This window comes from Balaenoptera physalus (assembly GCF_965194825.1).
Source record: "Balaenoptera physalus genome assembly, chromosome: 1".
Taxonomy (NCBI): Eukaryota; Metazoa; Chordata; class Mammalia; order Artiodactyla; family Balaenopteridae; genus Balaenoptera; species Balaenoptera physalus.
Genome location: NC_138882.1, coordinates 170,277,978 through 170,290,334, shown reverse-complemented (window position 1 = coordinate 170,290,334; position 12,357 = coordinate 170,277,978).

The following is a 12,357-nucleotide window of genomic DNA, read 5'->3' as shown; positions in this document are numbered from 1 at the left end:
GCATTTTGCACAGGAGGAGACTGCAGCTTGGAGAGGTTACTTGACTTCCCCAAGGACCCACAGCAGAGCCAGGATTTGAACACAGGCTGATTTGACTCCCCATCATGTGCTTGACTGGACTGTCTCCCACCTTGGGATCCCTGAGATCCTAGAGCTTGCCCGTGCCAGCTTCTCCCCAGCCAGAGAACAATCTGGAACAATCTCTTCCCAAGAGCAGGGTGAGGGAGGAATGGCTCCAGCCCCCCCGCCCCCACCCTTCTGGACTGGTTGAAGGGTGTGAGCAGTGAATGAGCTAATGACTCTGAAGGGCAGGGGACTCTGGAGACGTGGCCAGCAGCCACAGTTCAAAAAGGGCTCGGGTGACCCCTCCCTCATTACCCTGGGGACATCCATATGCCTACCACTGTCCCTACCTTGGTGCCACACACCCTGCTGCCTAATCCACTCTTTTTCTGATCTTGGAGTGGCAGGGAAATACCCTCACCCTGCGCCCACCACCCTCTCCCTAATGAGAGGACCTCTGGAGCACCAGACACCTGGGGAAGCTCCCACCCGCCACCCTGTGTCACTCTCCACCCTGAGTCCCAGTCAGGGAAACTAGGTTGAGGAGAGAGGCACAGACCAGGGCCTCAGGGCCCCTGACATGGAGGGACCGCCCATCTTTCTAAATGACTCCCTCCCCCCACTGCCTGAAATTCCACCACTAGGGGGGCATCCCTTTGGGTCTTAAAAGCCTTCTGGTCTTCAGAAGCCCCTGGAAGAACGAATTCTTTTTGAAAAAGGGACACCTTGCAAAGTTATCCCACAAAACGTCTTTAAGAGCCCCCGGCCTCTGCCTCCATTTTAGATTAAGAAACTGAGGTTCAAAGACGGGAAGAAAAAAAAAAGAGAAAAAAAGAGAGAAGAAAAAAAAAAAAAAAGACGGGAAGAGCTTGGTGCAAATTCACATATGGAGTCCAGAGCAGCAATAGAGCCTTCGTCTCCTAATGCCCACCCCTCGACTCCTTGTACTGCCCCCCAAGTCTCTATTTGGTCACCTTGGGAGGGGTGAGATGGGAGGGGGCTCAGGGGTTCTTGCTGAGCAGCAGAACCTAACCCGCTAGCCCCTCAGTACCCCTAGGCCTGCTCTGCTTGGTAGGCTGACACCCCTGGCCCCTTCTGTTTCCTCAGCCACATACCTTATCCTGGGGAGAGCCTCAGCTGGGACCTCCACCTGTTTGGGATAGGAGCCAGGGAACCAGAGCACCTCTCCCTCCCTCTCCTTCCCTTCTCTCTCTTTTTCTTTCTCTCTCTCTCTCCTTTCTCTTTCTCTCTCCCGGCAGCTGCTTTCAGCCTCACCCCGCCCAGCCCCGCCCCACCAGCTGCAGCTTGGCCCCTTGGGACCCCCCCCCCCCCCCCCCCCCCCCCCCGCCCTCACCCACCAGGCAGGAAAAGACAACCCGGGGCCTGCAGGAGCAACTGGAGTCTCCTCAGGCCTCATCGCAGGAGCCAGCAGGAAAGAGAGGGGTCAGTTAGAGGTCACAGAGTCCGCTCCTGTCCGTGCTGGGGAGAAAATGAGGGAGGGACAGGGTCCTGGTGGGGTGTGCAGTCCAGTCCAGCGCTGGGGAAAGGGGAGTCTCAGCGCCACCCGCTGGCCACGTTGGGTATAACCCCAGGTAGATGTAGGGCACTGGGTGGGCGGAGACGGCTGTGTCTGAGGCTTTGAGAGGGATGGGGAAGCGTGGCAGGAGGACGGGGCATGAAAGACAGAGAGGATTTGGAGAGTTGTGGCTGCAGGTGTGCAGCCTTCCCAGGCCCCATGATACATGGGGTGCTTGGGCATTACCTCGATTCTGGGAAAAGTCCTGATGCCTGGAGCTTGGCAACCAGTGGAAGCTGGGTCTGGGGTGGGAAGAGCTGGGAGGATTCAGAGGCCCCCTGGGTGATCTTGGGAGAGAGCTGTCAGGACCAGTTCCTTTGTGTGCACCATCTGTACACCATCTCTTAGCACAGGGCTAAGAGCAGTAGACAACAAGTGTGTGTTGAACATAAAAACTTGTTCTTCCAACATATATTTATTGAGACCTATTATGTACCAGGCTCTGTGCAACCTTCTGGAAATACAGCAGTGGAAGAATGATTAAATGCATGAACGGGGTTCTGGGTGGGGGGCGTGAGGGGTGGGCCTCTGTCCTCCAAAGATGATCTGCATTTGGAGGACTCCACAGACACCTCCTAGGGGGCTGACTGGTCACTTACACATTGGCACCTGGTGAGGTCACCAGCATTTGGATCCTCCTGAGTGTCCGGAGCTGTCCAGAGTCCCAGCCCCTAACCCAGGCTGCAGGTAAGCATTTAGAATGGGAAGGCTCCTCTTTGCCACCTAGAATGGTCATGGCCCTGTCTAGGGGGTCCCCTAGATACACAAACCCCAGATCACAGGAAGAATTAGGAGAAGGGAAGGAGATTGCTTTGAGGATCCAGTAATCAAGCACCTACCCAGACTTGGCTTTTTGTCCATGTTATTTTGAGTCTTTGGCTGATAAGTGTCATGAGCTCCTGTTACAGATCAGGAAGCTGAGGCTCAGAGAGGTGTGAGGACTCACACTGGGTCACACAGCCAGTGAATTATGGAGCCATGTCTTAAATTCAGTGATGCGGCTTCAAGTTCAGGGCTTGATCCGGTCTGCCTATATCTTCCCTTCAGCTCTGAGGGCTCCTCAGGGGTCCTGGGCCTAGGGCTCACTAGAGGATATACATTTTCCTCCCTAAAGCGCTTGAGGGGGCTGGCTGCTCACAGAGGCAGTTGCTAAGCCCAGGCCCAAGTCCATACTGGAAAAGGGACCCACCACTCACCCAACAGTTTCCACGTGCCAGAGCATTACATACACTAGAGAAGCTTCTCTTGAATCCTCACAACCCTAAGAAGTTGGGAATGTTATACTCATTTTACGGATGAGGAAACTGCGTCTTAAAGAGAGGAAGTAGCTTGCCATGGGTCATACAGCTGGGAGACACTGGTCTGGTCTAATCCCCCAAAGTCCCCATCACTGCAATGATGAGGCCAGCCCAGCTCAATGTTTCTTGAATGCCTGTGCCAGGCCAGCCTGGGACTGGGTGCCAAAGACATCGTGATGAACCAGATTGGTCCAAGTTCTTGAGGAGCTCCTTAAGGAGAGAGATATTCTTAATATACAAAGAGAGGACTGCCTTATGGACCAGGAGGGACCAAGGATCTACAGGGGCCAGGAGAGAGTATTAACTTAAAAGGAAAGCAGGGAAGGCTTCTGGGAAGAGGTGACACCTGAGTTAATTCGTATTGACAGTCAGGTGGGAATTAGTCAAATGAGGCAAAAGGGGCAGAGGGAAAAAGGAATCATTGGCCTGAGGCCTGGGAAAGCATAGTGTCTATGTGGAGGGGAAGGAAGGGAGGCAGAGTAGGGTGGCAGGGAGGGATGGGAGGGGTTGCTACAAGCTCTGGGCTGTGACAATGGGAGCAGGAAAAATAGGATTGGATTTGAAAGACTGCTCTGAGCTTGCAAAAGAAGTCAGGGCTGGGGAGGGCTTTCTGCATTCAACAAACACATATTGAGCACCTACTAACTGCCAGGTCCTATGCTAGGTCCTGGGGACACAGCTGTGGACAGGATGACAAGGTCCCTGCCCCTATGGATCTCATGTTCCAGTGGGAGAGACAGGCAAGAAACAAGGAAGCTGATGACAGTAAAATATCTTCAAAGACTCACATGGCTATGGCAAAAATGGGGGAATATGGTTGAGAATGGCTGAGTGGGAAAATGTTAGGTAGTGTGGTCTGAGGGGGCGATGTCTGAACTAAGAAGGAAAGGGGGGCAGGCACAACACACATCACAGGAAGGGTGCTCCAGCCACAGGAGCTGCAAGTGCAAAGGCCCTGGGGCAGGAGCAGGCTTGGCATGGTCAGGAAACTTAAAGAAGCCAGTGAGACTGGGACTTCATGGGGAAGAAGGAGGAAATAAAGGTGGCTAGGATCAATAGCACAGGGCCTGGAGGAGTGGAATAGAGCTTAGATTTATTCCACTTGCAGTGGAAACTTTCAAAAAGAGATGTGATATGATCTGATTTACATTTTAAAAGGGTCACTTCACCTGCTCCAGTGTGTAAGCCAGACTGCAGAAAACCAGGCTGAGTGACCTGTGAGGAAGCAAGGAGGCTGCTGCAGTCACCAGGCCAGAAAAGATGGGTCTTGGCCTGGGTAGTGGCAAGGGACAAGGAGAGAAGTTGATGGAGGATTTGGGGAAATTTTTGTAGGAGGAGCTGATGGATGAGATGCAATGAGTGAGGAGAGAGGAAGTGAAGAGGGAATAGGGGAGGGGTCAGCTCACCAAAGTCTGGATTCTAAGCCAAAACACCTGGTCGGGTGTCGCTGGGCTCTCTGAGCCTCAAATACCTCCTCTTGAAAAGAAAGATAATATCCACACCACAGAGTAGTGGAAGAGATAGTGGGGAGTGGAGAAGAGGAGGAAGAGAGAAAGAAGTGGGGGGAGGGAGGAGGAGGGGGGAAGGGGGGGAGGAGGGAAGAGGTAGAGGAGTGGTCTGAGTAAAGGCCTTTTAAATGGGTAAAAGAGATCTCCTCCAATTTCTTCAGTTCTTCAGAGTCTACAAAGGAACTGACTCCCATCTGACAGTGCTCAGAGAGGTTGAGAATCTTGCCCAATGTCACACAGCTAGTCAGTAGCATCTCCATGCCTCAAATTGCCTCAAATCATGGACCCCAGATTTGCCTTTGGAGACAGATTCTCAGCTACAAACCACAGTCACTAAGATCTCTCAGGAGCAGTGGGGCTAGAGGCTCTGTTTTAGGGGGTCCAGATGCGGGGAGGGGTTGGCAGGATGCGAAGGCTGCTGGAGTAAAACTCCTTCCCCACCAGGGAGGGGTGGAAGGACGGAAGGCTGAGAATCAGACAGTGCTTAGGTTCAAACCTTAGCTCAGACCCTGACTGGCTGGGTGACCTCAGGTACCACCATCTAAAGTGAGGGTCTAGGTTCAAGAGCCCACCCACCTTCCACATCCCAGGGTCTCCCTCAGCCTGAAAACATGGCTCTGCAGAACCAGGTCATGGCCAGCAGAGGGCGCCCACCTGGGCCATAGTGCTGCCCAGAACAGGAAAGGCTGGGGAGGGGGGCGGTGGGGGGGGGACCCAGAGCCCTAGCTGGGGAGGCCGCTCTGCCTCTCGCTTTGCTCCCTCTGCCTGGGTGCCAGGAGGCCAGATCCCAGGTGAGCAGACCACAGACTCAGCAGCCAGGCAGAGCCTGAATCTTGCTGCCGTGCCTCTCTGAGCCTCAGTTTCCTCATCCATAAACGGGCCTAAGGATAGTGCCTGCCTCACAGGGTTCTGTGAGGAGTCAATGATGATCAAGCACAAAAGGGCTGAGTACACGGGAGCTGCTATTTTTATTAGCAGTGGTGGCAGTTGTATCTTAAAGTGCCTGACACAAAGGGTATCCAATCAGTGGTGCTATGACGGCAGTGATGAGGAGAACAACGCAGCACTCAGTCACTGGTTATCCTGAATTTCCTAACCGGGGAGCATCCAGTGCCTACCAACTTGGGAGGCCTCCAGTGACAGGGAGCTCACTCCCTCCCCAGCAGCCCATTTTCACTGTCACATCAACTTTTTGCTGAAAGCTGCCTCCTGCAAGACAGCCTACCTCCCAGCTTCCTATTCAGGATGATTCAGTTGGCCCAGCCTCCAGCCTCAGGCCCCCTCATTTCCCCAAGTTCTGCCTGAGAGGCCCGAGAGGTCGAGAAGCCAGGACCCTGGCAGCTGGATTCCTGTCTCTGGAGGAAGGGCAGAGAGCTCACAAGTGAACCCAGGTGGCTTTACCAGCAGGAGATTCCCAGTGGGTCTTTCTCTGGCTGTTCAAAGCTCCTTTTCTGCTGACTGGGAGAAATCAGTGGAAGGAAAGCCTTCGCGGTCCTCTGGGCTTCCCTTCACTCCTCAGTCTCAAGAATGGCTGGAGGCCAGAGAGGGAACCCAGTGCCCAGAGCCACAAGTCCAGGAACCCTGGCATCCTAGCTGGGAGGCCTCAGCTCTTATTCCACCTGCTGCCAGGCACCCCCATCTGTGTTTGTGGATCCCAGGGTGAATGCTCTTGGGTCTGGCACCAAGGGGTCTATTGGGGAGGGCAGGAGCCAAACAGTCCTCGGCTCAAATCTTGGCTACTGTGTGACCTCAGGCAAATCACTCTACCTCTCTGAGCCTGTTTCCTCACCAGGCACCTCTTTCAGAGTGGTGTGGGGAGTATAGGAGATGTTATATGTGAAAAGGAAAATGCAGTACTGGGCACATAGTAAGTATCTATAAATGTATTATTATAAAGTGGAAGTCATTCATTTCCCCAAGACCCTCCCCGTGCCTGAGTGGGCCAGGGTGGCTGTGAGAGTGGATCATGTCAGGCAGGGTGATGTCCTGACCCATTTCTCGGCTAATGGGCACGTTGTACATATGCCTTCACGTGCAAGGGGGAGTGGGTGTGCACACACATGCACTGGGTGTGCATGCATGTGCAAGGGTGTGCGTGGGTATGTGTGCATGTACCTTAGGCTGTCCATCCCAGGGATTCCCAGGGCACATGCATACCTGCCAGTACCTGTGCAGTATCCCTGCACTGATTCAGGAGGCCCCCCTGTTCGCTGTTACTATGGAAACAAAGAGGCAATCCCCAGCTTCGGGAAGAGCCTAAGGTGCCAGAAACGAGAGCTGACCCAGTCTTCCCAGCAAGAAAGACAGATCCAGAGCATGAGGGCCTTGGGATTTGGCAACCTCAGCCTCTGGGGGTTGGGTTCTGGGACTCTGCGTCCCTCTGAACCCTCTAGGAAGTTCTCACTTCTCCAAGGCATCCCAGCCCACTGGAAAGAGCTCAGGAAACAGAGCCAGGTCCCATCTTGAATCTGGCTCTAACCCCATGCACAGGCTCAGGCAGGGAACTCGATCTCTTTGTGCTTGTTTCCTCTTCTATAAAATGGGGATAATCGCAGGTGCCAGCAGAATCCTTGAGCTGGAATGTTACCTTTCCTCTCGCTGGGGGCCCCTGCCCTCAAGGCTGTATGAGTGTACACCCCAGAGCCCTGGAGTGTCACAGAGTAGCCTCCTTCATGTGCACGACCCTCCCAGTGTCTCGTGGGCTGCTCACAGCAACTCAGGGAGGGAGGCTTTTCCCAGTAGTAGAACCGGGGCTCTAGGAGGACACAGCTGGCCAGTGGTGGGGTCAGGTCTGCTGGGAGAAGAGTCACACTGGCCACGGGTGCTGGGTGCAGCCTTCAGCCTGGGCAACCCCCTAGGGCAGAGCTGGGCTGCTGGAAGACTTCTGGGAGGCAGATCCCAGTGGAGGAAGAACCATCTTTTAAAAATCTTGACTCTTGGGACTTCCCTGGTGGTCCAGTGGTTAGGATTCCACACTTCCAAAGCAGGGGTCTTGGGTTCGATCCCTGGCTGGGGAACTGAGATTTCACATGCCATGCGGTGCAGCCAAAACTTTTTAAAAAATTAATTAATTAATTAAAAAAAGAAATCTTGACTCTTTAGATTTTGACTCAAGTCTCAAATGTCCTGCATGCAGGTTGTAATACATCCAGGCAGAACTGCTTATGAAGTCACAAGTGAACACTCAGCCTCTTGCCCTTTATTCCACTTCCAAGAGTGACCATTCTATTTGCTGTGAACCCAGCAACAAATTTCAGACCGTCAGAGATGGACCAGGAGAAGCGAACCAGCAATGGAAATGTGTGAGAAAGATCTGAATGCTTATCTGTCAGGAAAGCTGTCACAGAAGGGGTCACTTATGACTTGGGGAGGGGACAAAAGGGTGCCCTGGCAGAATGACCACAAGCAAGTGACTGTTTCTCCCTGGCTGAGCCGGAGACCCTTCCAGCTAGGAGTTGCTTTAACCAGCAGAGGGATTATTGTGCAGACAAGCGTTGGCTGGTACGTGATCCCAGCTGCCTGCTTCACTTCACCCCACCCCCAACTAGGTTAAAACCCATATGCAGCGTTATGGGGGTCAGGGAGCGGGGAGCCCCCTTTCCCCAGCCTTGACTCTAGATCTCTTCTCTTGGTGTAGGAGATCCCAACAGTCTGGTAGAGGATTGCTGGCTGGTGGGGAGTTGTTGAAGGAAGGTGGACGGGAAGAGCTGAGATGGGAAGCTAGGGTTGGGGTCTGTCATGGAGAGCCTGGAATGTCCACTTAACTTGGTAGGCAGTGGGGAGCCATGGAAGGTTATTGAGCAGGGAGGAAGGGGATTAGGTTTAGAGAAACTGAAGGCAGGAGCTGTAAAAGGGCCAGAGCCATCATACCGGGTCAACCCGATGAGGGTGTGGGGAAGGGGAGGCGTCAAGGAGACAGGAGGTCAAGGCTGACAGATGTCCCTAGTAGACACGCTGACTTGGAAAGGAAGCAGGTGTGGGGGTGAGGAGAAGGGAGGGGTCCTGGATGGTGGATCTCGGGCCTGTTTGGTGATGGAGGGGGACCCAGGCACAGGGCAAGCTGTGGTGGAAGGTGATGAATTGGATACTGACTGGCTTGAGTCTGAGGTGTCTGTGGGTTTGCGGGAACAAGTCCAGAAAGCAGCTGGAATTGCAGGTTTTGCAGAGAAGGAGCCAGAGGGTCAGAGGGGTTGTTTTTGCCAACTTTCCCAAGTCTGGGAAGGGGCCACATCAAGATCTGAGCCTGGGTCTATTTATTGCCCTCCGAAGTCTGTTCCTTCATAGAGAGGGACCGGCAAAGATGCAGCCCCTTTCTCTCTCCCTGGGGGTCCTGGATTCTGGGCTGGGCAGAGTCATCAGCTGCCTTTACTCGGGAGGGAGTTGGTGCTCTTCAGCTGCTTTTACCCAGGAGGATCCCTCTGCTGCAGAGCCCGGCAGCCTCAGGGGCTCTTGCGGCGGGATCTTCAAGCCCCGACTGCTGCTCTGGAGAGGGACACTGTCCAACCAGCCCCGGCCTTCCCAATCCTGCTACAGCAGGGAGGCCCTATTAGCAGCCTGGAGTGCTGCCTGTGTGCAGGCCCAGTGCCCTGAACTTTACAAGCTCCATCTCACTTAATCCTCACAAGCCCCTTCCAGGGAGGTGTTAATATTATAGTTTCCATTTTACAGATGGAGAAACCGACCAGACCTTCTGCAGGTGAAGGGCCTTGCCCCCCTCCACCATGGGGGTGGGTGGTGGGACAGGGTTCGGCCCTGCTCAGTGGGAGCTGAGCCCCATCTGTAAAGTGAGGCTTGCTTGAGGGACGCCAGCCCCACCGTAACACGCCCATGCCCACCACTGACTTCAGGTCTTCGTTCTCAGCTCCCAGGACTTTCCCACCCTCCCCACCCTCCCGCCTTTCTGTTCCTCTCAGCCCAGCTCCCTCGGGAACAGCCAGGCCCGCCCCCCTCCCCCTCCCGGCTGTGCTCCTGGCAGCTCTGCCGCCCTGGGCTCTGGTCCGGGGGTGGTCCCCGGCAGTGAGGGAGGTGAGCAGAAGCTGGGATCAGTTGGGCTAAGATGCTGGGCATTCAGAGACCCCCAGGTCCCCACCTCTGGGTCCATTGTGCTCCAGGCTGGGGTGGGCAGGGCCCTTTGGAAAGGGGTGGCTTGAGGTTTTAATCACTTTATCAATGTTTGTTTGTGTAATTCAGCCCTGAGATGCTTTTCCCTCCATCTGTCCCCACCATCTGCTCCCATCAGGATTTTCCAAACCATTTGGGACCTAAGAGGGAGGCTGGGAGCTGTGCCTCTGAGGGGGATGGGGAGGGGCTAGGTTCACCTACCTCACTGAGGGGTTCCAGAGAGGGACCTGGGCTCCTGAGTCACATGGAACTGGGTTCAAATTCTGGCTTTGTCACTTTCTTGCTGTATTACCTCGGACAGGTGACTTCACTTCTCTGGGCCTCAGTCTTCACATCTGTAAAATGGCAGTCACATTACTGCCTCCTCAGGATTAGTTTGGATCAAAGGAGGTGACATAGGCAAAGCACTCTGCATACAGTAGGTGCTCAAGAGATATGCAGTCCCTGCTCCACTCATCCCTTGCTTGATTCTCTCAATAACTCGCTTCTGCATTTCCCTCCCTCCTAGACACCTCAGTCTGGGTTGGGGGGGGGGGCGCTGAGTATCACCAGCAAGGGTACCCCTCACCTCCACCCCTGCAACAAGCCTTCAGAGAATCCTTCAAATCTGCAGGGTTCTGGGGCCACTGGGATCTCATCTGTGTAAAACTCATGTCGCCACACTCCCCCAGGGGCCAGTGAGGCAGTAAGTGAGGCCTGTCTTGTCTGTACTCTGGTTAGGGTTTTTGATAGGGATGTCAGAGCACGCAGGTCACCTGTCTAACCTTTCTCCTCACAAAGGGGAAGAGACTTGCTCCAGGTCATTCACAGTGAGGGACCCAGGCCTTCTGACAACTGCCCTCTGCCCCCCTTTTCTGGGCTATACCTCGTGGGCCAATGGCCTTGGGGTACAGTGTGGGGAGCCCCAAGCCTTCCCCTTTGGCTCGGGGGGGCTCCCAGTACTTCTTAGGCCCCCAGGAGAGGAGAGGTGGCTGATGGGAAGTAATCAGCAGAGCTCCCAGAGCCCAAACTCTGCCCTGTCCCCGCCATCCACCCTACTCATTTGAGGTATGGAAAGTCAAAGGGATGTGGGGTACCAAGGGTGAGGACAAGACATGGCCTTGTCTTCAGAAGCCTCATCTATTGGGGAGACAGAAATGCAGACTGGGGGTCCTGAGGGCAGGGCAGCAGAGTCACTCACACAGAGAAGAAAAACAGTGGGGTGGGGGAAGTAGGCTCCCGAGAGGCTGAACCCAGGAGTCAGCCGGAAGGAGGTGAAGCTGGGGGGAGAGGGGGGAAAGCGGGAGGAAGCAGAGTGGCTGAGCAGTCCCCAGTGAGGGAAAACTGAGACCCCACAAGGATGGAAAGGAGGATCCAGACCTGGCTGGGAAGATTCTCAGGCTGCTGGCAGGGGATAGAGGAAAGAGGAGGAGGGTGAGGAGGAGCCAGGGGCAGGTCCCTCTCCCAGCCCCAAGCTGAGCCGGCCTTCCAGACCTGGGGGGAGAGGGGAGGGAGCTTGTCACTCAAGGGGCCTGAGTGGCAAGTCTCTCCCCACCCCCAGGTCCTCTCGCAGGAGGCAGCTGGAACCACCCACACACGTCTGGTGCCTCCCCGGGGGTCCCAACACCAGAGCCAAGGTACAGAGAGGAACTAATGTTCTGGAGGGTCCAGCTGCCCTCACCCACAACGGCCTGGCTCCCCAGTTCCTCCAGTTGAGATTCCCCGCTTGTCCTCTAGCAGGAGAGACTAAGGCTAGATTTGGACCACCTGACAGGCTTGGTCTGAGAACCTGGAGGTCTGAGCCCTAGGGAGTCAGGAGGGTCCTAGCTGCTGCCAAGGAAGTGGGAGGAGCCGTCCAGTCAGATGACAAGTGCTGTCAGCTCACCTTAGGTAGGTGAGCTTAGTAGGTGACCTTAGTAGGTCCAGAAACCAGACCCATCTCTGCCACCCTGGTCATCTGTCACCCTGAGAGGGCCCCCTGATCCCATCCTGGACCCCACTCCTCAAAGTCAGTTGAGGACAGAATATCTGAGTAAGCTTCCAGTCTGCTCAAAGCCCCAAGAGCTTCCCATCTCACCTGGAATAAAATCTAAAGTCCTTGGCATGGTCCTAAGCACTGCCACTATCCCAACCTCCACACACTGATCTCAACTTTTCCCAAAACATCTAATACACTACAGAACTGACTTGTATATTATATTCATGCCTTACTGTCCACTCCTGTAACCCCACTGCCTAGAACAGTGCTGGGCACAGAACTAATGCTTGATAAACATTTGTGCAATGAATGGATGAGGACACATGGGTTCAAGTCCAAGCCCACTCGCTTGCTGTCAAGACATTGGAAAAATCATTTAACCCCTCTGAACCTCAGTTTTCTCATCTGTGAAGTGGGGACAATTAGGATCAACTCCCCCCCCCCCCCTGGAAATACAGAAAGAGCAAAATTCAAGCCCAGGAGGTCTGGATTGTTGCTGAGGCTGTGGGAAGGAGGATGCAGCCCCCATCCTGGCAGGAGAAGCTTTGATAGAGTTCAGTGACTCTGGAAAGGGGCTGTCCAGTTTGCAGGCAGGGGGCTTACACACCTCAGAACCCCCCCAGGCTGGAGATGCTCCCCAGCCCTCACTTACCGAAATCCAGTACAGGCACTGGGGAGGCTGGGGAGGGAGGGAGAGGGCTTCTTGATTGGAGTGGGGGGGAATAGGAGGAGCAATTTAGATCCACGTTGAGAGGTGGAATTCATTCTGAGAGGGGTCCTGGGCACGAGATCCGGTGTGGCGGGCGGGAAAAGGGGGTGGGGCTCTCTAAGGCA